The sequence below is a fragment of the Lycium ferocissimum genome, chromosome 1 (genome assembly GCF_029784015.1).
Source record: "Lycium ferocissimum isolate CSIRO_LF1 chromosome 1, AGI_CSIRO_Lferr_CH_V1, whole genome shotgun sequence".
In the NCBI taxonomy this organism is placed as follows: Eukaryota; Viridiplantae; Streptophyta; class Magnoliopsida; order Solanales; family Solanaceae; genus Lycium; species Lycium ferocissimum.
In genome coordinates, this window is record NC_081342.1 from 40,417,622 (window position 1) to 40,445,515 (window position 27,894).

The 27,894-nt window shown below is 40.4% G+C and overlaps 1 long non-coding RNA gene across 1 annotated transcript; it reads right to left on the bottom strand.

Annotated features, from left to right (window-relative positions):
- Window positions 1–1,511: 1,511 nt before the first annotated feature.
- On the bottom strand, window positions 1,512–27,783 carry LOC132054487 (uncharacterized). The gene is made up of 3 exons (XR_009414308.1): window positions 27,695–27,783; window positions 2,301–2,505; window positions 1,512–2,044 (listed from the first exon to the last, which is right to left on the bottom strand). It is a non-coding gene; the product is annotated as an uncharacterized LOC132054487 (long non-coding RNA).
- Between the last annotated feature and the right edge of the window lie 111 nt (window positions 27,784–27,894).

The window sequence follows — 27,894 nt, forward strand, 5'->3', positions numbered from 1 at the left end:
CCTTGCAGCATCCCTGTCATTGTTACGGATGACAAGATTGCCATCGTCAAGGATACAAGTTGTTGATTTTCTGGTTTCGAAGGAAATATTAGATGACCAGAGTAAATATTCATGTACATTTTTAACTTCCAAATTCCCAATTTATCAATGAAAAAGGTATTTTTTTTATGATGGACAGGCTTGTTCCTATTGGCAACCCAAATAAATATCTATACTTTAAATGAAATTAGCATTGTAGCAACAACTTTTTCATCTTACACTACTTTTGGTTACCAAAGGAAATTAAATAGTTTCATTAATAAATTTTTGTACAGTTCTACATAATACAAATAATTTAATGTAATATATTGAACATCTCTTACTTAACTGAATGCACAGAGTCATGAATCTTATTCTTTGTTTAATAATTCAATCCAAGCATAACAAATGTTCATCTGGAATGACATTCTCAAAATCTGCCAGCAAAGATTTTGTAAGACATTCATTATTTGGTTTTTTTCCAGTATACTAAAAATCATACATTACAACCTTTAAAGTAGAAGCATGAGGTACCCTTAAAGTGTACAAAGGTGATCTACCGTTCCTTCTCAAAAGGTTATAAATAAAATCTATAACTACTTTTTAATTAAGCTAGATTCTTGTTTGGCTCTTACATAGGAATGTCTAATGTATATCTAGTTAAAAAAAAAAATCAAAATCTGCTTAAGGGTCTCTAACATAAGGTGTAAGAGGCATTAGAGGAAAAATCTGTATATGCATTCAAGGTCTGTAGCTTATAATTACAGTCGGTTGATTCAATTAAATATTGCAGTTGGTTGATTCAATTTAAATAGTAAAATACATATGTGGAATCTTGTAGGTGAAGTGATATTAAACTTAAGAAGATCGGTAACACCAATAAGAGAAGTGATTAAAGGATGGAAACCAGGTAGACATACTTTTTTTAGAATTATAATCAAAGGCAGGCAAATATGGAGATAAGCTAAAAATACACCAGAATATGCACCAGAATAGTGATGTCTTTGCACATTCTATAGTGATAAACTAAAAATGCACCAGAATATTATATTCTTCACACTGCAATTTACAAATTCTCATAAGATCACTAATGAGATGTCATGTCTTTGCACATCTCAACAAAATGAAATAGTTGAGACTGAGAGAAAGAATATGCATCTCATTGCCTTGTATTAAAATTTCACTTTGTACTTGAAGGTTGTACGGAACTTGTTTAAAAATAAACTAGTAGTAACTAACAATTAAAAAAATTCTAAAGACTAGCGTCCTACAGAAAGCTACTGAACTGGATTAAGGATTTTGGAGGAGTTTTTTAGTTAAATTTGTCTGCATACTTTACCTATCCATAAGCCAACTCTCTAATCTCTACCAATAAGCCAAACTGATGCCACAAAGTTGAATACACTAAACTGTTGTAATAAAAAACAACTATCTTTTTAATTCTACAACTTTTGAGGTAAAGGTCACTCTCATTTTTTCAACACCAGAAACTTTACGCTCTTTCACTTGTCTTTTCGTGAAATCTCTCATTCTAGGCAAAAAGGTATCTGTTAGATGCAAGAAGCTCTCACACAAGGCAAAATTTAACCTTACGGCTTCCCTATCATTGTTACGGATGACAAGATTGTCATTGTCAAGGATACAAGTTGTAGATATTCTGGTTTCGACAGTAACATTAGATGACCAGAGTAAATATCCATGTATTTTTTTAACTACCAAATTCCCAATTTTGTCGATGAAAAAGGTACTTTTTTTTTTATGATGGACAGGCTTGTTCCTGTTGGCAACCCAAATGAATGTCTATACTTTAATACACAGTTAACTTCAATAGTATAACCACATACGAACAAAAAATAAAAATAATGGACTATCGACATGCAATCACAATAACACCAGAAAGGTCTTCAAGAAGAAACTTGAACTTACCCAAAAAAAGAAATAACAGAGAGTTCTGTCAAGATCGAATCCACAATAACAACACCAAATAAGCTCTGGATGACTCTTCTATGCGAAATTCTTTGTAGTCCTATAGGTTCTCAAATGGTTCAGAGAAATTAGAGATGAAATATCAGAATCTATCAGAATACAACTGTGAAAATTCTCTGAAAATTAATTATGGCTAATTGCATGTTGAAAAAAATTCTTTATGAATCGTTACAAACAATACCCAAATTAATTTTTTACTATAATACTTGTTGTGTTTGGAAAATCACAAGAAATCTCAAACTTTCTTTCATATAACCCACGAGAAAAAGGAAAGGATTGGGGATTTGAACATATACCTGATTTGAGCTTTTGGGTCACTAACTGGAAGCAAAGAAACAGAGCAGCAAAGTTGTTCCATTAATTAAGAATTGAGAAACTGAGAGTTAATTCTTGTGATTTGAGGTATTTTGAGAAAAATCTGATCTAGCTGAGAAAGGGAGCAACATAAATAGAGAGATAGAGTTTTAATTCTTAGATTTGGGATTTTCAGGACCTTCCAATCTTTTTTGTTACAGCTCCAAAAAAATTTCGCGTCGTTTGCGTCGTAAGTAAACTAATGTAAGCTTGGAGAGGTCATGAAACCCTTATAAGGTTAATTAATACTCTTAACAAGTGTCAAGCAGTGCTTGAGGTTACGAGACCAAAGAAATCGAACAAAATAAATTCGTCGAAAAATTTGAAAAAAAAAAGTTGACAGAATTTTGGGCAGATTTTTAGTCAACTTTGGAAAGATATATCTCCTAGTATATTTAGAGTTTTTAGGTGTTTCAAAAGCCTAAAATTAAGTTCGTCGAGTCTAGTTTCCAACGCAATAAACCGCTCATCAATAGGACATCGGAGTAGAGAATTATGGATGTTACAAGTTCGGTAACACAAAGAGAAACGCGTCTTCTGATAGCTTTACTGATCGAGCCGACCTTTCTAAAAGATTGCTACGGTGATCCCCCGAATTTGAACCTTATATAAAGGGTAAAAACCCTTTTTTCATCGATTTGCTCAAGAAAATTACGGAAAACAGTTGAGGGGTGAGGATAGCATAAAATTGAGGGAATTTTAAGAGGCGAAGTGTAGTTTAGGTTCGGATAGCGCGCAACTGTGATTGTAGTGTCGTTTTGCGGCGGATTTTGATTTGGATTCTAGGAGAACACCGAAGATATTGCTGTTTTAGTAAGAACAAGGTATGGATCTCTTTCTATTTATGTTAATACCGGCTGATTTACGAAGATAGAGTGGTTTAATGATTCTATAGCGAGTTAATTAGTTATGGAAGTTAGAAAAATAGCATGTGGGCTGTTTTATGGAACACTTTGATATGGGAAATGATATTATTGATGTTGGTATTATTGTTGTTGTTGTTGTTGGTTGTTGAACTAAGAATTCGGGCTAGGCACATAAACAGGGGAGATGCTGCCCGATTTCGACAGAATATAAAATAGTTTAAATTGAAACTTAGGATAAGTGTGTGATAAGGAGACTAACATTAGTGTGAATTCTCTCGAATGTAGATTTACGAGCTCGGGCGGGTAAACGTAGCCAATAGGAGGTCGAGCAGGTATGTTAAGGCTCGTCCCTTTCTTTCAAAGGCATGATTCCTATGTTATGACTTCATAAATGTTTCCATATCTTCCTTGTTTTCAAAAGTTAAAAGTCTATGATTCAAGGCATGATTTATTTCCCGATAACCCGTAAATGTTTTCCAAAATGTATGTATTTTCCAAAACAGAGGTTTATGATTTTGTAAGCTTTTATGACTACAACGACGGACATGTTTTTGTAATGACAACGATGATGTCAAGGATGAGAATATTTCTACGATGACTATGATGAGAACGATTTCATGTTTAAAGTTTCCAAGCTTATGGTTTCAATGTGAATATGAGAATGTTGAGCTATTTATTGATTTCTTAATTTTATTCATGGATGATGACTATTTTTAAAGATTCCAAGTATATGAATTGACGCCTTATGAGATTTATGACCTTATTCTATGTTTTTTTTTCCTGATGTTATTCTTCATCGATAGTCTCACCTTATAATAATTGCTCCTTCAAGGTGAGACAAAGCGATGATGATTATTCCATAATATAATCGGAGGTTACCGACCTTACGTCACTACGATAGATACATGACTTTCTTTGGGCTCTCTGCCGTCTTCCTTATATGATATATGTATATGACATATGTATACGTATATGGGAAATATGGGAAAAAGGGCGAGGCGCTATAGACGCATGGCCACCTGATCAGTTGGTGTAATATGACATCATCCCGGACGCGAGGTATATGGTTACATGAATCGGGCCGACGTTCCTCGGCACTATCATATGTTCTATTTTATGTATACATGTAAAAGAAACGTTTTTCAAAGAAAGCTAAGCATGCATGGTATACGCACAAGAGGCATCCGGATGTACGGGTTATTCTCTATCTCATGTTATATTCCATATGTCTTATTACATTCTTTCATGCCTTACATACTCGGTACATTACTCGTGCGACGTCCTTTTTACGGACGCGTGTTAAATCACCTACGGGTAGACGGGAGTGACGGTACGGATCATTAGGAGCCTTGTCGGCGGCTTTGCGAAGCACTCCTTACTCCGGAGTTACCGCGCGTGTCGGTACATCCTTTTGTGTACATATTTTGGGGCATGTCGGGGTCTGTCCCGTCCTAATATTCGTATTCCAATTAGAGGCTCGTAGATACATATGTGTGGGTAATAGGTATCCCGCTGATCACCTTAGTGTATATTTTTGTATATCACTTTTGACACGCCGAGAGCTTATGTATATATGCATGTTCTGTGAAGATATTTAGTGACCATTTCAACGAACGGTTGGGAACTATGATTGCACCGGTTGAGTGATAGATAGTATGATAAGGGGTGCTTGGTAGCTAGTACCGGGTACCTGTCATGGCCCTCTTGTTGGGTCGTGACAAAAGTAGTATCAGAGTTGTTCTGTCCTAGGGTGTGTCTACGAGCCGTGTCCAGTAGGATCTTGTTTATGGGTATGAAGCGCGCCACACTTATACACAAGAGGCTGCGGGGCATTTAGGAACCATGACCATCTTTCTTCCTTATAGATCGTGCGGTAGAGCTATAATAAGAGGATTTCCTTCTTCCTAATCGAGTGTTACGTTTTCAGCGATGCCTGAGAAGAGGAAAGCAACGAGCGCCCGAGAAGGCAAAATGGCGATGAGAAAGGCGGTGACCGAGAGTCACCGATAAATATTGAAGAGGGTGAATCCCGTAATGAGGGCTCCCTCTCGTCTTGCTCACGCTCCGCTTTATGTTAGGGAGCGAGGGGTCTCCCTCCCGGCTCCGGCACCCCGGTTCCCTGCACGATGCTTCGAAGCCGGGGAGATGAGACGAGGCCGTCCTTTTGCGGCTCGTGTGGCGCGCTTAAGCTCGGGGGTGTGGGTCTGGTGATAGGGGGTCACGGGAGGAGGACCAGGTCTTCGAAGGTTTGACCGTGGGTTCGGAAGTGCCTCGAAGCGGCGGTTCGGTAAGTACCCGGCTCGTTCGACAACAGTGTACCTGCAGGTTTCCTGACCCGCTTATCTCGGATCGGGTCGGGTCTGCGGGTTTTGGGTTCCACTGTATAGAGGTGAATTCGGTCGGATAAGACCATACGTACCACGATGCCCTCGGTGCGAAAGTAGACTACGTACGGGGTCGTGCGCGTGGGCTTAGAGGTTTGTTGTATACTGTGCTCGGCTTGGGTCATTTTCTGCGCGACTGCCCATTTTGACGTGGTAGAGGTAGGGTTCAGCCCACGGGAATAGCAATTGGCTCTTCATCATTGGTACGCCCTCCGATGTAAAGGCCTTAGATATCAGCAGGTTGTGATAGAGACCGAGAAGGAACACCCCGTTCGAGTGGACCCGGCATCATACCTATGTGCTAGTCGAGCGACATCGTCCGATATTGTCCCGGAGTATATTATCGGTATTCTCTTTATAATGTATATGCATCGATTGATTCAGGTTCTATGTCGTCATATATCGCTCCTTATATTGCTGAACGTATTGGGTTGAAACCTGCGCCAAACCAAACGATTTGAGATGTCTATGCCTGTTGGCGACCTAGTGATAGCCAGAATCATGATTTATGAGTAAGTACACCTTTACTAAGGGAGCTGATTGACGTAATGTGTAGAAAAAAAAAAATAATGGAATCCTAGAAAGAGCATGCAGGTTTGGGATTGTTATGTTTATAAAGGAAATTCGGCCAAAATTCCTCCGGGAGTCTAAGGGAAATTGTGGGAACTGTGGGTAGGATTGTGGCGAAGAGAAAGAAAAGGACGGCAATGAGTGATTAAGGACGGAGCTAGTAGTTAAATGCGGGATAAATGTAGCAAGTATGTATTAAGTTAAGGGAATGATGAGTAGGTTAGGATGAAATAAGGAACATGAGAAGGGAGAATGATGTTTTTGGGGGTAGGAAGAATCTTTTACCAAGGCGAATTAAAGAGATAAGCATCGAGGAAAAGTTGCAAGTTAGAAGAATTTTGTTAGCCCTTTTATGTTTTGGAAGATCGAATTATGGAATGAACTTGATATATATATATATATGTATAGACCGATGCACGTAACACCAAATCAGATTATTAGGCTAGGCTTTGCCCCTATGAGCTAGACTTATTGACCTCGGTGATACCTCGAGGAAAGGGATCAAGAGAGATGTGTTTACAGAAGCTCTTTGCCTGAAAACTGGTTAATCTTGTAACCGTAATTGTGCTCTGTGGTATAGTTTAAGATGTGTATATATATATATATATATATATCTCCAGAAATTTACTCGAACGATTATACAACAGGAGTTGTTAATGCTCGGTATAAGTGACGTGTGTAGCGGAAAGCAGAGAGAGAAGAGAGAAGGAAGTATTGGAAACAAAGAAGGAAGGGTAGAAGCGAGCCAAGTAGGAGGAAGGTCTACTAGAGCGGAACCTCGACAAGGCGGGGAGGAAGAGAATTAAACCCTGTGGATATTCTAACGCTAAGGGAGGATGTAACAAGGAGTTACGAAGAAGTTCAAGTTTTGAATCATGCTGTACGAATGGTGTGGGCCATTGATTTATGACGAGAATTATGGGACCATTTGTTAAGTAAGGTATCTTATGTGTAAGGAGCGAGTTTACACGACATCCATATAAAGACTTTTAAAAGGACTATGTGTTACCCCCGTTATTAGTACGTTGGGATAGCGAGTATAATACTCCTATGGCGGTGTGACGGATCATGAAAAGAGTGTAGAGGGATTGATGTTGAACCTTAAGTTGCGCTTTATCAAAAGATGGTGTTTTGAGGGAAAAGAGAAGAAAAGAAAAAAGAGGCCAATGGTGATACCGAAATATGTTTAGATTATTGTCCCGTGAACGGAGTCATTTGATAAAAGGATGAGGGTACAATGAAAGGAAAAAACAAGGTGTCGATCCGATTAGATGGGAGTTGTAACTTCTTGTTGAAATAAAGGAATGGAAGGGATAAAATTGTAAATTCGGAAGACTTGTGCCTAAGACCGAGTGTTTGTGTAGCAAAGCGAATGATAGAGAAAGGTGATCTTGGAGAAAAATATATACATATATAGTAAAGAAACTATGAAGATCCATTTGATGAGAGTTTAGGCCTATCCAGGATTTGTACGTCTACGAGAATAGGTGACTCATCACAAATGTGTGCAACCACCCAGATAAATTCCGACGGCGAATAGTTACAACTAAGACTAGTTATGGACTCGCTAAAAGTATGCATTTGAAAAAAAAAAAAAGAGGAACTAATGGGACGCTAAATATAGGATGATGGACCAACACCTTAAGGGGGAAGGTAGAGATAAGCAAGTATGGGATCAGAAGTAGGCCTTGTCAAGAGATGGGAATATGGTGAAAAGAACTAGAAACCACCTCAAAAGGGGCATTACACTAATAGGTCGATTAAATGAAAGGACGATTGACAATAAGCATGACCGATCGTTTGTGCATGACAAGTAGAGATTGAAAAGAGCACCCAGGGAGAAATTACGTGTAAACTCAAGATAAGAGTGTAATGAGGAGTCCAGAAATAAAGAAGCAAAGAAGGATTGAGCGTGATGGTATTCGAAGTAGATTAGACTAAGGGGAAAGTTGGGTGAAGGAGCCACCGTGAGCTAGTTGTGTGGATACGAAGTCTCAGCATCACAAAATAATTAGAAAACAACGGTACAAGGAAGCCTTAAAGGCAAAAGTATTCAATCTAGAACCTAGTAACATCTTGTCGATAGAAGGAAGTAGAGTTACCGTATGAGAGGGACTGAAATGAAAACGAAGTATTCAAAGGAACACGATAAAGTGATGACATAAATATGTGTGATGGTGATATGAAACATTTCCGGCGTAGCATGTATGCACAGAGGAACCTAAAGAATATAGACTACTCCAGTATTCCTTCCTGCTTTGAGGACCTTTCTGCCTTGAGATAAATGGGTGAGTAGAACACACCTTTCTGACGTTCAAGATATATCATGAGCATGTATGTTAGAACCAAGAAGAAAATTTGGGTAATCAGTTAATATGGATTGAAATTACATATGGTACCAGTAATCACTCCAATGTCCATATGGCTCGGATGAATGTTTTACAAGAATAGGGGATTATCAGATTGTTTGGAATTTGAAAATTCAAAGTTAACAGTTGGGTATTCTGGTAGGGTCGCCAATGGAAGGTGTGATGAGAGTTGGTAAGGAAGGTAGGCTCGAGTGGGCTAAAGAAATATGAAGTATACGATGTTTCAATAAGTAAGACATAGCAATTGATGATTCTAAATGAGATTCGAAAGACATTCGATGTTAGATAAGAAAGTTGCCAAGAAAAGGCTATGTAAGCGATAAGTTCGGAAAAGCTTTATGAGTAGTAAGTCGATGACAACTTAATGATGTGTTGGGGAAGAGTTATGACGCCCCTTAGGTTGCTAAGGAAGTGATAAACAAGTGCTAAGAAGGTTCCATAAGGATTGGAGATCAAACGAGACGACGGGATCAAACTTGGTGGAACTGTGAGTTCCACGACCGTATCCACGGCCGGCATTGCATTCCACGGACCGTGGATGGGTCCGTGGAACTGCCAGAGAGAGAGCGCTGGCTGGTCGTGAACCACGACCAGCTCCACGGACAGCACTCTGGTTCCACGGACCGTGGAACAAATCGTGGAACACCCGACGGCCGAAATGTTTTAAGTGTTTAAATGAGTTCCCAACTTCATTATTTCATTTCCAACCTCTCTCTACTTCTCTCTAAAGGCTCTAGGGTTCCATATTTGTTCCAAGAACAAGAACACAAAGGGGATCAAAGGTCTTAATCATCAAACCAAGTGAATCAAAGTAAGGAAAACCATTAAAGTTCATCAAAAGCAAGAAATCCAAGTGAAGGAAAATCTAGGGTTTGGCTCAAGTGAGGTTCATGCAACCAAGGTTCAATCCTACACCATCTAAGGTAAGTTTTATGATGTTTCCATGTTATATAAAGTGTTGGGAAGATGAAACACTCGAATTACGAAAGAAAATAAGTAATGGGTCATGAATGTGTGAATAGTAGCACTTTTGAGTAAACGTTTGGAACGAGTTATGATTCTTGATGCTTCATGAATATAATCATGTTATAAATGATATTGGGAGTATGGAAAACGACATTGTATATGAATGAACGTATTGACGAGTTATGGCTATGGATATGGATAAAGTGAAAAGAATTGTGAAGTAAGAGTAATGTAGATGACTAGAAGCTATTATGATGATAAAATGAATGTTATTATGGATGTTTGGGAGTTGATATGTAATACGAGGAAAGTCGTATAAATAAAGGAGATGCTGTCCGATTTTCTCTAGAATTAGTCATGAATGCTAATGCTATCTATCATCTAATACGAGTATGCACTTCAATGAAGGTAGAACGTGAGCTTTGAAGAAGATCGCTCAAGCGATAGAATAGTTACACGACGAGGTATGTAAGGCTAACCCTTCTTTCATAAGGCATGGTTCTTGGGCCAATTGTTCATCTCTTATGAGTTCATGATACTTTCTAATGATCTTAGCTCGAGAAGCTATTAAGCCAATGATGCCCAAGTGATACGATTGTACTAAGTTTCTTATACGACGAGTAATGCTCTAAGGATAGAATGTATAAATGACGATAGTAAAGAGGGTAAGAGATAGATATGAACTAGTATGTATGTGTGCCTATGAGAGGCTATTGTGAACCCCGAGCTTATATGGCCGGGTAGAATATGATAAGTATGTATATGTATATGTATGTATGCCCATGAGAGGCTATTGTGAACCCCGAGCTTATAGGGCCGGGTAGAATATAGTAAACATGTATATCCTTATATAACGACGCGCGCGCACCACTGCAGTTGGGTACGAATAACAATAATAACCCTGAGCCTTGGTAGGGCCAGACACTGAGCCTTGGTAGGGCCGGGTACGTAAAACCTCGAACCTTCGTGGTCGGGTAGGCTATATAAATACTATATGTATGACATCTATATGAGTACGATTATGCTATGTATATTACATCTTTATGAGTACGACTATGTTAAGATTATGTAAGTGCCAAGTAAGGGCTATAAATACGCAATGTATATGATATGAGCATGAATATGAAAGGAGAAATGAATACGAACATGAAAGTAGATACAGAAAGGTAAATGAGCAAGAATACAAATGTATGCACACGAGTGTGAAATAGAAATGGAACGTCCCTATGGAAAGCAGGTAAGTGCCATGATGATGATGCTATTATCTCCCAGCTGTATTATTTCAGATGTTATCCTTTATGCTTCCATATTGATATTGATCATGCTTTACATACTCAGTACATTCTTCGTACTGACGTCCTTTTGTTTGTGGACGCCGCGTCATGCCCGCGCGTGGCCGGGGAGACAGATTTGATCCATAGCCGTACTATCTCGGGGACTACATAGCGAGCTCCATTTCATTCGAGTCGTTAGCCTTTGGTATATATATATTCTTTTGTGTATATATTCATGGGCACGGCGGGGTCTGTCCCGCCCATATGACATGATATGATGTACCCTTCTTAGAGGCTCGTAGACATTGTGTATATGGTTAGATATGTTCGGCCTTGTCGCCTATATTTTGGGATGTTATTTTGTTCGCCTTGTCGGCGCATGTACCTGTATATGAGCATAGATGTTGCTGATGATATAAATATGTTATTGCCCGATGATCTTAGAATGATGACGAACGAAAAGTATGATGTAATGATGTGGCTCACCTAGAATGTGAAGTATAAGTATGAAAAAGGGGTGCCCGGGTGGGCTAGCACGGTGCTCGTCGCGGCCCTCAAGTCGGGTCGTGACGAAGTGGTATCGAGCGAGTTCGGTCCTAGGATGTGTCTACGAGCCGTGTCTAGCGAGTCTTGGTTATGGGTGTGTTGCGCGCCACACTTATAAACAAGAAGTTGCGGACATTTTAGGAATGAATGACCTTCTTTCTTCATAAGAAATCGTGCGATAGAGCTTTGATGTAAGAACTTCTTGTTTCTTAACGATATGTTGTGTATTTCAGAAATGCCTGTAAAGAGAAAGGCTTCAGCAGCCCAAAAGGGCAAGACAAACGAGAAAAGCGGGGTCGAAAGAGCACCGCCACCGGTAGTAGAAGAAAGTGAGTCCCAAAGTGCGGCTCAATCTCAATCTTCCCATTCGGGGCTGCATTAGAGGAGCGTGAGGGGGCCTCGGCCCCGGCTCCGGCACCTCCGCTCCCCCACCGGATGCTTCGGCCAAGATGTAAAAGCGGCCATTAATTTGCGACTCGGTTGGTTGCGGCCCGGACTAAGGGGTCAAGTTCGGTCGGGGTGATAGGGGCGTTAGTGCAAGAGCCCGTGATTTTATCGGTTGAACCCTCCGAATTCTTTGGATCAAAGCGGATGAGGACCCTCGAACTTCATTGATGGTATGTTGAGGACGCTTCGGTTGATGCATGCTTCAAACACCGAGTCGGTGGAGCTAGCGTCCTATAGATTGAGGGATGTTGCGATATGTTGGTACACGGTTTGGACGGCTTCACGGGGGGCCAATGCACCTCCCCCGGTATGGCAAGAGTTTGTAGATGCGTTTCTCCGACACTATTTGCCCCCGGAGGTTCGGCGAGCTAGGGCCGATAAGTTTCTAAATTTGAGACAAGGGAGCATGAGTGCTCTAGAGTATAGCCTCCGCTTTTAACTCCTTGGCTAGGTATGCTTCGGCCATGGTAGCGGATATGGGAGATCGAGTATACGGGTTTGTGAAAGGCCTAGGGCCACACTTGATGGATAGATGTCGATCGCGTCCTTCCAGACAATATGGATATTGCACGCATCCAAGCCCACGCTCAAAATTTAGAAGAAAGCTTGCAACAACAAAGAAGCGAGTATGATAGAGGGCATAACAAGAGGGCCAGATCCTCGGGTCCAATGAACGAGTCTAGAGGTGGGCACAGACAGCAGTCTTCTAGACATTCGGGCTATTCTATGACTAGTGCGCCTCCACGGTATTCAGGCCAGAGATTCGATAGATCTACTCATCCTGGGCCGAGTCAGAGCTTTTCGGGATCTCAGTTTAGAGGTGATTCGGGTCAGGCGAGGCCACCCGTACCACGATGCTCCCGGGTGGGAAGTTACATTGGGGCCGGTGCGATTGGGTTCGAGAGGGTTGTTATTCATGTGGTCGACCGTGCCATATTATGCGAGATTGCCCCTCGGTTAGTGGCGAGGTAGGACCCGGCCTTCGGGGTCGGTGGCCGGATCTTCGACATCTATACGCCGGCGGGGCCGTTCACACGCGCCGGTCGGCCGTGGTAGAGGCGGGGAGAGCCCCCGGTTCTAGCGGTCCTCGACCGTATCTATGCTTTGGTCGGACGCCAAGATCTTGAGTCTTCTCCCGACGTGGTTACGGTATATTATCGGTATTTTCTCATGATGTATATGCTTTGATAGATCCCGCTCCACATTGTCATATGTTACTCCATATATTGCGGGTCGGTTTAGAATCAAACCGAGTCGATTAAGCCTTTTGAGGTGTCCACACCCGTTGGTGAATCGGTAATAGCTAGCCGAGTATATAGAAATTGTGTAATTGTGATTTGTGATCGCCGTACTATGATTGACTTGCATGAATTAAAAATGGTGGACTTTGATGTTATTATGGGCATGGATTGGTTGGCTTCTTGCTACGCCAATGTCGATTGTAGAATGAAAATAGTTCGCTTCAATTTCCGGGAGAACCGCTTTAGAATGGAAAGGAAATACGGCGTCACCAAAGGGTAGGTTTATTTCCTATCTAAAGGCAAGGAAAATGATTACAAAAGGTTGCATTTATCATCTAGTGCGAGTTCACGATGTAGAAGCCGAACCGCCGACCTTTCGCCTCCCGTAGTGAATGAATTTCCGGATGTATTCCGGAAGAGCTTCCGGAGTGCCTTCCTCCCGAGCGGGAGATTGACTTTGCTATTGATGTGTTGCCGTACACTAAGCCTATATCTATCCCTCCCTATAGAATGGCTCCCGCAGAATCGAAAGAGTTGAAAGAGCAATTGAAAAGATTTGCTCGATAAAGGCTTTATTAGGCCTAGCTCATCCCCGTGGGGAGCACCTGTATTATTTGTTCGAAAGAAAGATGGCTCTTTAAGGATGTGCATTGACTATCGGCAATTGAATAAGGTGACGATTAAGAATAAATATCCTCTTCCGAGGATTGATGACTTATTTGATCAATTACAAGGTGCCCAATGGTTTTCTAAGATAGATTTGAGATCCGGATATCATCAAGTGAGAGTTAGGGAGAAAGATATCCCCAAAACAGCTTTCAGAACAAGATATGGCCATTTCGAGTTCCGGTAATGTCATTTGGGCTAACTAATGCACCGGCGTGTTTATGGATTTGATGAATGATGTGTTCGTGCCCTTTCTAGATTTGTTCGTGATTGTGTTCATCGATGACATTTTGGTGTATTCTAGATCCGAGGCGAACATGCGGATCATTTGCGTCTTCGTCCTCGAGTTCTTCGTACTCAAGAGTTATTTGCGAAATTTTCTAAGTGCGAGTTCGGTTGAACTCGGTGGCATTTCTTGGGCACATTGTGTCGGTGATGGAATTCGGGTAGATAACCAAAAGATTGAGGCCGTAAAGACTTGGCCAAGGCCTACAACTCCTACGGAGGTACGTAGCTTTCTGGGCGTAGCAGGTTATTACCAGAGATTTGTTGAAAGTTTTTCTTCTATTTCTGCTCCACTTACCAAGTTGACTCGTAAATCAAAGAAAGTTTCAATGGACGGATGCTTGTGAACGTAGTTTCCAAGAGCTAAAAGATAGATTGACTTCTCGCGCCGGCCTAACACTTCCAGAGGGATTGGAAGGGTATGTAGTTTATTGTGATGCTTCAGGCGTTGGGTTAGGCTGTGTGTTAATGCAAAGATGGCAAGGTAATTGCTTACGCCTCGAGGCAATTGAGAAAGCATGAAAAGAATTATCCCACCCATGATCTTGAGTTGGTGCGTGATCCATGCATTAAAGATATGGAGGCATTATTTATATGGTGTTCATGTAGATATTTACACGCATCACAAAAGCCTTCAGTATATTTTCAAGCAAAAAGAGTTGAATTTGCGACAGCGACGATGGTTAGAATTGTTAAAAGATTATGATGTTGATATTCTATATCACCCCGGAAAGGCAAATGTGGTGGCTGACGCCCTTAGCCGCAGATCTATGGGAAGCTTATGTGATGTGAAATCAGAGAAACGAGAAATGACTTGTGAGCTCCAAAGCCTAGCTAGCCTAGAGTCCGAGTAGTGGACTCGGTGTAGCAGGGGAACTACCCTTCAGAATTTAGCAGTCTCGTCGCTAGTAGTAGAAGTGAAGGAGCGACAATACGAAGATCCCATGTTAGTGCGGTACAGAGATACACTCCCTCAGAAAGAGGAGTCATCATTTGAGATTACAGGAGACGGAGTTCTCCGATGTCGAGGCAGGTTATGTGTTCCGAATGTGGCAGGATTGCGCCACCAAATATTGAGAGAAGCTCATTGTTCCCGTTATTCTATCCACCCCGGAGCGACAAAGATGTATAATGATCTTAAATCCATGTATTGGTGGAATGGGATGAAGAAAGATATAGCAGAATTTGTAGCTCAATGTCCCAATTGTCAACAAGTGAAAATAGAGCACCAAAAGCCGGCGGATTGTTACAGGCTATAGAAATTCCAACTTGGAAATGGGAAGTGATTAACATGGACTTTATCACAGGTTTACCCCGTTCTCGGCGTAAGTATGATTCCACATGGGTGATTGTGGATAGACTCACCAAATCAGCTCATTTCTTGCCAGTCAGAACGACGTATGTAGCAGAGGATTATGCAAAGCTCTATGTTAAAGAGATAGTGCGACTTCATGGTGTTCCGATCTATTATCTCCGATAGAGGTACTCAATTTTCGGCAAATTTCTGGAAGTCCTTCCAAGAGGGCTTAGGGACTCAAGTAAGCCTTAGCACGGCATTTCATCCACAGACTGATGGACAAGCTGAACGTACTATCCGTACTCTCGAGGATATGTTGCGAGCATGTATGATAGATTTTGGAGGAAATTGGGATGATCATTTGCCGCTCATTGAATTTGCTTATAATAATAGCTATCATTCTAGCATTCAAATGGCACCGTATGAAGCCTTATATGGGCGAAAGTGTAGATCCCCGATTGGGTGGTTTGAGACAGGAGAGGCTAAATTGATAGGGCCGAATTTGGTCCAACAAGCCATAGAGAAAGTCAAGCTTATACGAGATCGACTGTTAGCAGCCCAAAGTCGTCAAAAATCCTATGCGGATAATCGTCGGAGGGACCTAGAGTTCCAAGTCAAAGATTGGGTGTTCTTGAAAGTGTCGCCGATGAAAGGCGTTATGAGATTTGGCAAAAAGGGGAAGCTTAGTCCCCGGTATATTGGGCCTTATGAAATTGTGCGCAAAGTAGGCCAAGTAGCTTACGAATTAGATTTACCTCCTGATTTGGAGTCAGTTCATCCAGTGTTCCATGTCTCGATGTTTGCGTAAATGTATTGGAGATCCTACTAGGATCGTCCCATTAAATGATGTTCAAGTAACAGAAAAGTTAGCTTATGATGAAAAACCCATTGCCATACTAGATAGGCAAGTACGGAGGCTTAGAAACAAAAAGGTGGCCTCAGTTAAAGTTTTGTGGAGAAATAATAATCGAGAAGAAATGACATGGGAAGCGGAAGAGAGCATGAAATCCAAATATCCGCACCTATTCCAGCCCCCAGAAGAGGGCCAAGATGAGACGTCAATATCACAAGGTATGTACGCTTTCCTTCTATGTATTCGGGTCGTGTGTGGCCAAATTATATTGCTATTATGTTATGGCCCTGTGTGGCATTGATATTATGGGTTGTTGTGACGGGCGGTAGTGCCATATTATAGGGGGAACTCTGGCGAAATTTTTATAAAATCCCCGAGTGCTTAACATTCGAGGACGAATGTTCCTAAGGGGGAGAGAATGTTACACCTCGGAAAAATTTTCCGTTGATGCACAGAGAGTGAGTAGGCTAAAGAGAAATATGAAGTATACGATGTTTCAATAAGTAAGACATAGCAATTGATGATTCTAAATGAGATTCGAAAGACATTCGATGTTAGATAAGAAAGTTGCCAAGAAAAGGCTATGTAAGCGATAAGTTCGGAAAAAGCTTTATGAGTAGTAAGTCGATGACAACTTAATGATGTGTTGGGGAAGAGTTATGACGCCCCTTAGGTTGCTAAGGAAGTGATAAACAAGTGCTAAGAAGGTTCCATAAGGATTGGAGATCAAACGAGACGACGGGATCAAACTTGGTGGAACTGTGAGTTCCACGGCCACATCCACGGCCAGCATTGCATTCCACGGACCGTGGATGGGTCCGTGGAACTGCCAGCGAGAGAGAGCAGCTGGCTGGTCATGAACCACGACCAGCTCCACGGACAAAACTTGGTTCCACGGACCGTGGAACGTCCGTGGAACACCCGACGGGCTGAAATGTTTTAAGTGTTTAAATGAGTTCCCAACTTCATTATTTCATTTCCAACCTCTCTCTACTTCTCTCTAAAGGCTCTAGGGTTCCATATTTGTTCCAAGAACAAGAACACAAAGGGGATCAAAGGTCTTAATCATCAAACCAAGTGAATCAAAGTAAGGAAAACCATTAAAGTTCATCAAAAGCAAGAAATCCAAGTGAAGGAAAATCTAGGGTTTGGCTCAAGTGAGGTTCATGCAACCAAGGTTCAATCCTACACCATCTAAGGTAAGTTTTATGATGTTTCCATGTTATATAAAGTGTTGGGAAGATGAAACACTCGAATTACGAAAGAAAATAAGTAATGGGTCATGAATGTGTGAATAGTAGCACTTTTGAGTAAACGTTTGGAACGAGTTATGATTCTTGATGCTTCATGAATATAATCATGTTATAAATGATATTGGGAGTATGGAAAACGACATTGTATATGAATGAACGTATTGACGAGTTATGGCTATGGATATGGATAAAGTGAAAAGAATTGTGAAGTAAGAGTAATGTAGATGACTAGAAGCTATTATGATGATAAAATGAATGTTATTATGGATGTTGGGAGTTGATATGTAATACGAGGAAAGTCGTATAAATAAAGGAGATGCTTTGTCCGATTTTCTCTAGAATTAGTCATGAATGCTAATGCTATCTATCATCTAATACGAGTATGCGCTTCAATGAAGGTAGAACGTGAGCTTTGAAGAAGATCGCTCAAGCGATAGAATAGCTACACGACGAGGTATGTAAGGCTAACCCTTCTTTCATAAGGCATGGTTCTTGGGCCAATTGTTCATCTCTTATGAGTTCATGATACTTTCTAATGATCTTAGCTCGAGAAGCTATTAAGCCAATGATGCCCGGTGATACGATTGTACTAAGTTTCTTATACGACGAGTAATGCTCTAAGGATAGAATGTATAAATGACGATAGTAAAGAGGGTAAGAGATAGATATGAACTAGTATGTATGTGTGCCTATGAGAGGCTATTGTGAACCCCGAGCTTACATGGCCGGGTAGAATATGATAAGTATGTATATGTATATGTATGTATGCCCACGAGAGGCTATTGTGAACCCCGAGCTTATACGGCGGGTAGAATATAGTAAACATGTATATCCTTATATAACGACGCGCGCGCGCCGGCAGCTTGGGTACGAATAACAATAATAACCCCGAGCCTTGGTAGGGCCGTGCACTGAGCCTTGGTAGGGCCGGGTACGTAAAACCTCGAACCTTCGTGGTCGGGTAGGCTATATAAATACTATATGTATGACATCTATATGAGTACGATTATGCTATGTATATTACATCTTTATGAGTACGACTATGTTAAGATTATGTAAGTGCCAAGTAAGGGCTATAAATACGCAATGTAGATGATATGAGCATGAATATGAAAGGAGAAATGAATACGAACATGAAAGTAGATACAGAAAGGTAAATGAGCAAGAATACAAATGTATGCACACGAGTGTGAAATAGAAATGGAACGTTCCTATGGAAAGGTGTAAGTGCCATGATGATGATGCTATTATCTCCCCGTATTATTTCGGATGTTATCCTTTATGCTTCCATATTGATATCGATCATGCTTTACATACTCGACATTCTTCGTACCGACGTCCTTTTGTTTGTGGACGCCGCGTCATGCCCGCAGTGGCCGGGGAGACGATTTGATCCATAGCCGTACTATCTCGGGACTACATAGCGAGCTCCATTTCATTCGGAGAGTCGTTACTTTTGGTATATATATTCTTTTGTGTATATATTCATGGGCACGGCGGGTCCCGTCCCGCCCATATGACATGATATGATGTACCCTTCTTAGAGGCTCGTAGACATTGTGTATATGGTTAGATATGTTCGGCCTTGTCGGCCATATTTGGGATGTTATTTTGTTCGCCTTGTCGGCGCGTACCGTATACGGGCATGAGCATAGATGTTGGCGATGATATAAATATGTTATTGCCCGATGATCTTAGAATGATGACGAACGAAAAGTATGATGTAATGATGTGGCTCACCTAGAAAGTGAAGTATAAGTATGAATAAGGGGTGCCCGGGTGGGCTAGCACCGGGTGCTCGTCGCGGCCCTCAAGACGGGTCGTGACAAAAAAGTACCCATTGCCATTCTAGACAGACAAGTTTGAAGAATGAGAACCAAGGACGTAGCTTCAGTCAAAGTCCCATGGAGGAATAATAACAAAGAAGAAATGACTTGGGAAGCCGAGGAAGGAATGAAATCTAGATACCCGCATTTATTCCCACCCCCAGAAGACGTGCAGACAGGGCCATCAGCACTTTCAGGTATGTAATGCTTCTCTAAAGTGATTTCTTAGTCGTGTGTGGCCAGTATGGATATTGATGTTGTAGCCCAGTGAGGCGATTATATGTTTTGGGTTGTTGTGACAGGATGATAGTGGTACAATTATAGGGGAAACTCTGGCGAAATTTTCGTAGAAATCCCTAAGAACTTAACATTCGAGGACGAATGTTCCTAAGGGGGGAGGAATGTTACACCTCGAAAAAAATTTCGCGTCGTTTGCGTTGTAAGTAAACTAAAGTAAGCTCGGAGAGGTCATGGAACCCTTATAAGGTTAATGAATACTCTTAACAAGTGTCAAGCAAGTTCCCAAAGGTTTCGGGACCAAGCAAATCGAAGAAAATAAATTCGTCGAAAAAATTTGGAAAAAAAAAAAAGTTGGCGGAAATTTTGGGCAGATTTTTAGTCAACTTTGGAGGGGTATATCTACTAGTATATTAGGAGTTTTTAGGTGTTTCTAAAGCCTAAAATGAAGTTCGTCGAGTCTAGTTTCCAATGTAATAAACCGCTCATCTATAGGACATCGGAGTAGAGAATTATGGATGTTACAAGTTCAGCTGATAAAGCAAAGACGCGTGCTATAGTACTGCTACAGTAACAGTACTGCTACAATAAACTGCTACAGTGACCCGACCCGAATTTGAACCTTATATAAAGGGTAAAACCCCTTTTTTTTTCATCAGATTTGCTCAAGAAAATTCTAGAAAACAGTTGAGGAGTGAGGATAGCATAAAATTGATGGAATTTTAAGAGGCAGAGTGTAGTTTAGGTTCGGATAGCGCGCAACTGTGATTGTAGTGTCGTTTTGCGGCGGATTTTGGTTTGGATTCTAGGAGAACACCGAAGATATTGCTGTTTTAGTAAGAACAAGGTATGGATCTCTTCCTATTTATGTTAATACCGGCTGATTTACGAAGATAGAGTGGTTTAATGATTGTATAGCGAGTTAATTAGTTATGGAAGTTAGAAAAATAGCGTGTGGTCGTTTTTATGGAACACTTTGATATGGGAAATGATATTATTGATGTTGGTATTATTGTTGTTGTTGTTGTTGGTTGTTGAACTAAGAATTCGGGCTAGGCACATAAACGGGGAGATCTTTGCCCGATTTTCAACAGAATATAAAATAGTTTAAATTGAAACTTAGGATAAATGTGTGATAAGGAGACTAACATTAGTGTGAATTGAATGTAGATTTACGAGCTCGGGCGGGTAAACGTAGCCAATAGGAGGTCGAGCAGGTATGTTAAGGCTCGTCCCTTTCTTTCAAAGGCATGATTCCTATGTTATGACTTCATAAATGTTTCCATATCTTCCTTGTTTTCAAAAGTTAAAAGTCTATGATTCCAAGGCATGATTTATTTCCCGATAACCCGTAAATGTTTTCCAAAATGTATGTATTTTCCAAAACAGAGGTTTATGATTTTGTAAGCTTTTATGACTACAACGACGGACATGTTTTTGTAATGACAACGATGATGTCAAGGATGAGAATATTTCTACGATGACTATAATGAGAACGATTTCATGTTTAAAGGTTCCAAGCTTATGGTTTCAATGTGAATATGAGAATGTTGAGATATTTATTGATTTCTCAATTTTATTCATGGATGATGACTATTTTTAAAGATTCCAAGTATATGAATTGACGCCTTATGAGATTTATGACCTTATTCTATGTTTTTTTTCCTGATGTTATTCTTCTTCGATAGTCTCACCTTATAATAATTTCTCCTTCAAGGTAAGACAAAGCGATGATGATTATTCCATAATATAATCCGAGGTTACCGACCTTACGTCACTCCGATAGATACATGACTTTCTTTGGGCTCTCCTGTATGCTGCTTATATGATATATGTATATGACATATGTATATGTATATGGGGGATATGGGAAAAAGGATGAGGCGCTATAGACGCATGGCCACCTGATCAGTTAGTGTAATATGACATCATCCCGAACGCGGGATGCCCGAACGCGGGGTATATGGTTATATGAATTGGGCCGACGCTCCTCGGCACTATCATATGTTCTATTTTATGTATACATGTAAAAGAAACATTTTTCAAAGAAAGCTAAGCATGCATGGTATCCTCCCTAAGAGGCATCCAGATGTATAGGTTATTCCCCTATCTCATTGTCACGACCCAACGCCATAGGCCGTGACTAATGCCCAAGCCTGGCATCCGTATACACATGTTACCTATAATCCTACATCGCTAGCATGAACGAACTGATATAAGTATAAGGGCAAAACATATGCAAGTCGAAGCTGCCTATCTCCTGAAGAGTTACAGCCTATAACAGTCAATATCGCACCAAAGCCGGCAAGGGCATATATATATATATAGGGAACGTCCCAACAAAACATAAGCCGAGAAGGCTACCTTCATACACAAACGCATGATAAACATATATAGCTACGCAAGCGACAAGGCGCCCACTACAAATGGGTGCGCCCCAGACACACGTCATAACCATATAACAAAACAACCATACATAGACCCACACTTGTGACCACAGACCTCTAAGAGTGACAACGACATCATATGACGGGACAGGGCCCCGTCGTACCCTGAACGATAACATATGTACATATCAAAAGGTTATACCACGAAACTATGCTCCGGAACAAAGGAGCACTCGAAATAGCCGGGTAGATACCCTAGGCCGGCGGATCTCCGAAGCGTGTGTGTACCGCGGGCATGAAACGCGGCCCCCCCCCCGAAGAAAGGGGGTCAGTACGGAATATGTACTGAGTATGCAAAGCATGAAACTTAGTAACTAGAGTCATATCTGAGACAAGGTGTATAGGACTCGATGCAATAAACAAAGTTTCATAAAACTTGCCTTTGAACATATTTCATCTGTGTCGTTCTCATATCAATGTCAATATAGTGTTTTGTAATCAAAGCTGCATAATCATTCTGTATGTAACATATATAACGTGTCCCGGCCCTTTAGTAAGGGACTCGGTAAGAAAAATCATATCATAGTCATATATATATATATATATAACGTGTCCCGGCCCTTTAGAAAGGGACTCGGTAGTTAAAATCATATTCTCATAAACATAAACATATACGTGTCCTGGCCCTTTAATAAGGGACTCGGTAATAAGGAATCATATGCCATCCTGGCCGCCTCCCCATATCATCATATCATCATATCATCATATCATCATATATATATAACGTGTCCCGGCCCTCTAGTGAGGGACTCGGTGAATAATATAATAGATAAGCACGAGAACGTACCACCGGCCCGGACTCGGTGAAGGATATTGCGGTAGCACGAGCGAGTAATAAGCAACCACATAAAAGTAAAACATCTTTAAGACTCAATGAATAGTAAACTAAATCGGCTCTCGGACATCGGGACAATAATCATGTCCAATTCTTTTAAATCTCATAACCATCTACAACCGTAAACATTTCGTATTTCATGTACACGTATCCATTTAACATAGTGTAGCTTTTGAAAGTCAAGTATGCCTCTAGTCGTGCAATTCTTTAAGAGTAGGAACTTCTATACATCATTCATTAGTCAATCATGTAGTAGGCTCGTGACAATAACATTACGGAGAATAAAAGAATCACAAATTATGCTTGGAACTAGAGAGTAGAGTTTACCCAAGGTTCATATCATTTCATACCTACGTCTAGGACATGCCAAAAGAAAGAAGGAGTAGGCTTTACGTACCTTTAGCGTTTAGTCGTATAATAACTTGTACTTGCTGCCCAACAACACTTATCCTATATCAAGATATCAAAAGCTACAGTTAGTCTACAAAGGATTTTAATACGCACTCTAACGCTCACAATCCCTTTCAAACATTTAGACGATGTTTCGTTCGCATTCAACCCAACTAGTGCTACAAGCTCACATTGCTAGTCATTCTTTTCTTATATCATTCCAAACTTGTTTAACATGACTTAGGGAATTTGGACAGTCCACACACCCTTCAAAAAAGGGGCCATACACACGGCTAAACAACACACATAACGTTTTCATTCTCGCTAAGCAATTTTCCGAACTTTCGACTTACAATAACAACAATACGTTTGATGACAATGCTTTCATGGTTCTTGGGACTGTTTCAACATCATCTTCATTTTACAACAGCCCACAATTCATTTCAGTTTTAGCTTGAATCATTGCACTTTACTTTCACTAAACGTTTGCAACAAGAATCAACATTCAACACACACATTTACATTCTAGTACCAAAACAAATCCACGGTTTTGGACTGCCTACACCCTTCAACATAATTCATTTCTTCAACACCTCAATTCACATTTTCAACATGCATACAATATAACACAATGTCCATAACTTCTCCTAAAACAGTCCCCTACACGGTTTCAACACAACCACATACAAAACTCTAAAATTCTCATTCATATACATGTATTATCGCAAGTCCAATCCACCCACAATACATGCAAAATAAGACCAAACATGGCTTCACCTAAGCTCATGGATCACCTCAACTTCGACCACAACAACAATCCAATAACAATCCAACAACAACATCCACAAATTATACATTCAAATCATCATACAACACAAGAATAATGATCATTCTTACCTTCAATCTTGTTCTTCAATCTTGGCCGAACCTCAATGTTTTTGACATGCTACACCTCCTTGCTTCTTTCTAACAACTACCACACGTTCATATGCACTTGATGAGGAGTAAATTTTCTTGGAAAACTAATTTTTTTTGGATCAAAATGGAGCACCTCACTCTCGGCCAGCTTGTAGCCGAGAGCTTCCCTCTCTATCTCTTAATTTCTCTAACTTGTAATGTTGAAATGAGCTTCTAATTGAATTATGAATCAGCAACCCTCTTTATATATGCAGTCCACAAGGTGGACATGTGTCCCACCCAAGTTTTTAGCCAATAATAGTTGGCCATTTCAAAGGTGGGGCCCACACGGCCTCTTAAGCTCCCTAATGATGCAATTTAGTCCTTAATCTCACTTAGTCATCCAATCTTGGCCAATTAATCCTTATTTTCCAATAATGTTCTTATACCAAACGAAATCCATAAGCAACTTGTGCATAGAAACGAAATCGGGAGGCGAAAACCCTTACCGGGAACCTTAAAACAGCTTTGTCTTTAACTTGCCGCACTTAGCTTTATAATGTCCCAATGTAACGATACGGGACATAACACTCATGTTATATTCCATATGTCTTATTACATTACTGTTCATGCCTTAGATACTCGGTACATTACTCGTATTGACGTCCTTTCTTGCGGACACTGTGTTCATGCCTACAGGTAGACGGGGTGACGGTATAGATCCTTAGGAGCCTTGTCAGCAGCTTTGCAGAAGCACTCCACTACTCCGGAGTTGCCGCATGTCGGTACATCCTTTTGTGTACATATTTTGGGGCATGGCGGTGTCCTATCCCGTCCTAAGATTCAGTATTCTAGTTAGAGGCTCGTAGATACATATGTGTGGGTAATAGGTATCCCACGATCACCTTAGTGTATATTTGTGTATATCACTTTTGACACCTCGAGAGCTTACGTATATGTCACGACCCAACCCAATGAGCCATGACTAGTGCCCGAGCTAGACACTCGTATACGAACCTGTTAGATATAGTCAGACTGAAACTGAGGACAATATGGAATTTTTTAAAAGCAAGCTATAGACTCATAACGTCACATATCATAATGAACCTGTCTCCTGAGGAGTCACAGCTAACCAAAACATAACATAATATGCAAGACAACAAGGCTGCCACTATATACGGGAATATTCAAAACGAACCACATCGATATAGCTGACCAAAACCTATATACAACCCACACATGTCTACAGACCTCTAAGAGTATAATAGTGAAATATGACGGGACAGGGCCCCGCCGTACCCCTGGATATGCATAAGTCTATATCAAAGGATCTTACGTACAAAATGACTTAGGCTCGAACAATGGAGCTCTCCAAACAAGTGATTCGAAAGTCTTAGTGGAGGATCACCAAACCGAGTGTATGTACTTCGCGGGCATGAAACGCACCCCGAAGAAAGGGGGTCGGTACAATAAATGTACCGAGTATATAAAGCATGAAATACAATAAAGAAGATCATGACCGAATAAAAAGATGGCAGGAGGCAAGTATGATAATCAAAGATACCAATGCACCTGTGCCTTATGTGATGAGAGTTATGCATATCTATATAATATACCGTACCCGGCCCATTATGGGACTCGATGAATGAAATCATATACATATATACCATACCCGGCCCTCTAGTGAGGGTCTCGGTGAAATAATCATATATATATACCGTACCCGGCCCCAGTGAAGGGACTCGGTGAACAATGCAATGAACTCGTGCACGATTACATACCCGGCCCGGATTCGGTGAATGATATATTAACAAAGCATGCACGAGTAGAATATCATGAGCAACCATATACAAATTAAATCATCATCTGAGACTCAATAGAATAATTAGAATGAACCAACACTGGAGAATCAAAGACAACTATCATGTCAAGTACCACTGAGAACTAGAATTCTTTGGAATTATGTATGTTCATCATTCGCTCGTTTATGTAATTCATGCCAAAAAGAAGGAAGGGATAGCTTTACATACCTTGAAGCGCGTCTATTCGTCTAAAATCTACTGTCCAAGTTTGTAATCTATAACAAGGCAATAAGTACGCCACAATTAGATGAAAGTCATTCTTTACTACTCATTGTAAGCTAACAAACAATCTAACGAAAATCCGGCAACATTTTCCTTATTTTTCTTACTCGTCCCAACTCACCAACAACCCAAAATAATCACAACAATATCAAAAACACACACAAACCACGAAAATCATACCAAACAACCCCAAAATATCATCACAAAATAGCCACAAAAATCATACCAAACAAAATTTCCCCAAAATATCATCACAAAACGACACGAAAATCATACAAAACAGCCCCAAAATATCATCAACAACATCAACAACAGTACCAACCATTATTATACATCATAACTCAGCTGATTCCATCCATTTAATCCAACTAAAACAGCCCCCGATCCATAAATCTCAACAAAACAACAAACGAGTTTATAATGCTATTTTCTCCGTTCTGATCCGTTAAAACTCTAAATAAACTTATTAACAATGAAAAAGAGACCTTAATATTACCTTAAGTATTGCATAAACCACATTAACACTCCTCTTTTTGGCTAATTTTTAGCTCAAACTGAAGGCAACGCGACGCACAACGCTTCTCTCTTCATGAGCTTCGAGATTCGGGGCTCGGATTTTGATCAAAATGGCTTTCTTAGCCTAGAAGTTCTCTCCCTCTCTCTCTAATGTTTTGGACGCTCCTAGATGCAAATGACCAGCCCTCTAATGAATTTTCCATATATATTAACGTTAATGGGCCTCATGGGCCGAAATATACTCATGGGCCGAATGTAAATGCTTGGATCGGGTCTCAACTTGCTGTCCCGCCAGCCCAACTTGCATTGTCCATATCTCCTTATCGCGATATCATTTGGATGAGTGCTTTATTGAGTTGGAAACTAGACTTGATAAACTTCATTTTAGGCTTTTAAAACACCTTAAAACTCCTCATATACTAGGAGATATGCCTCCAACAATATGGGCTAAAAATCTGGTCCGAGATTTTACTGAAGTTGTTCCGATTCATTTCGTTTAGATTCGTTTAACTTCTAATCCTCTTCCAACCCTCATGTAACCTCTTATACATACAAATCCATAATTATATACATACATAACAATCCATACACGTGTCTTGAATGGTCCGGAGAATCACAATAACCTTAAACATAACTAGAGAACTTACGAAGCTTCGACGAAACTCCAATCACAAAAGTATATTCATATCTTTTGTCCATCTTCTATATCATTACTAATAATCTCAAATACTTTAAAAGGGCAGTCACATTACCTCATATACGTAGTCATAACACGATTTCAAATCCTTTAGGTTACCATGTCACCTCAGGATACTAAGGCAACCATATATATAACGATATTCTTACTAACTCGATTAACTTTCCTTGAACTTTCTTAACTCATTCATTCTTGTCTTAATTCAAGTAGCACGGACTCTTACGGGGTGTAACAAAGATATATGCATGTTCTGTGAAGATATTTAGTGATCGTTTCACTGCAAGTCTGTTGGGAACTATGATTGCACTGGTTGAGTGATAGATAGTATGATAAGGGGTGCTCGATAGCTAGTACCGGGTACCTGTCATGGCCCTCTTGTTGGGTCGTGACATTTTTCACCCATATGGGTAGCTTGTATAAGGATGAAAAATGACTAATAATGAAGAAATCCACTTCAATAGAGTAAAGGAACTTATCTGTAGAGAAGAGAAACCTGTATGTTCTATGACTGCTGATGTTTTAATTCAATTAGGGATATATTTTTATTATTTTAAAATAAAATAATAAGTTAGCAGCGACCCAAATCGCTT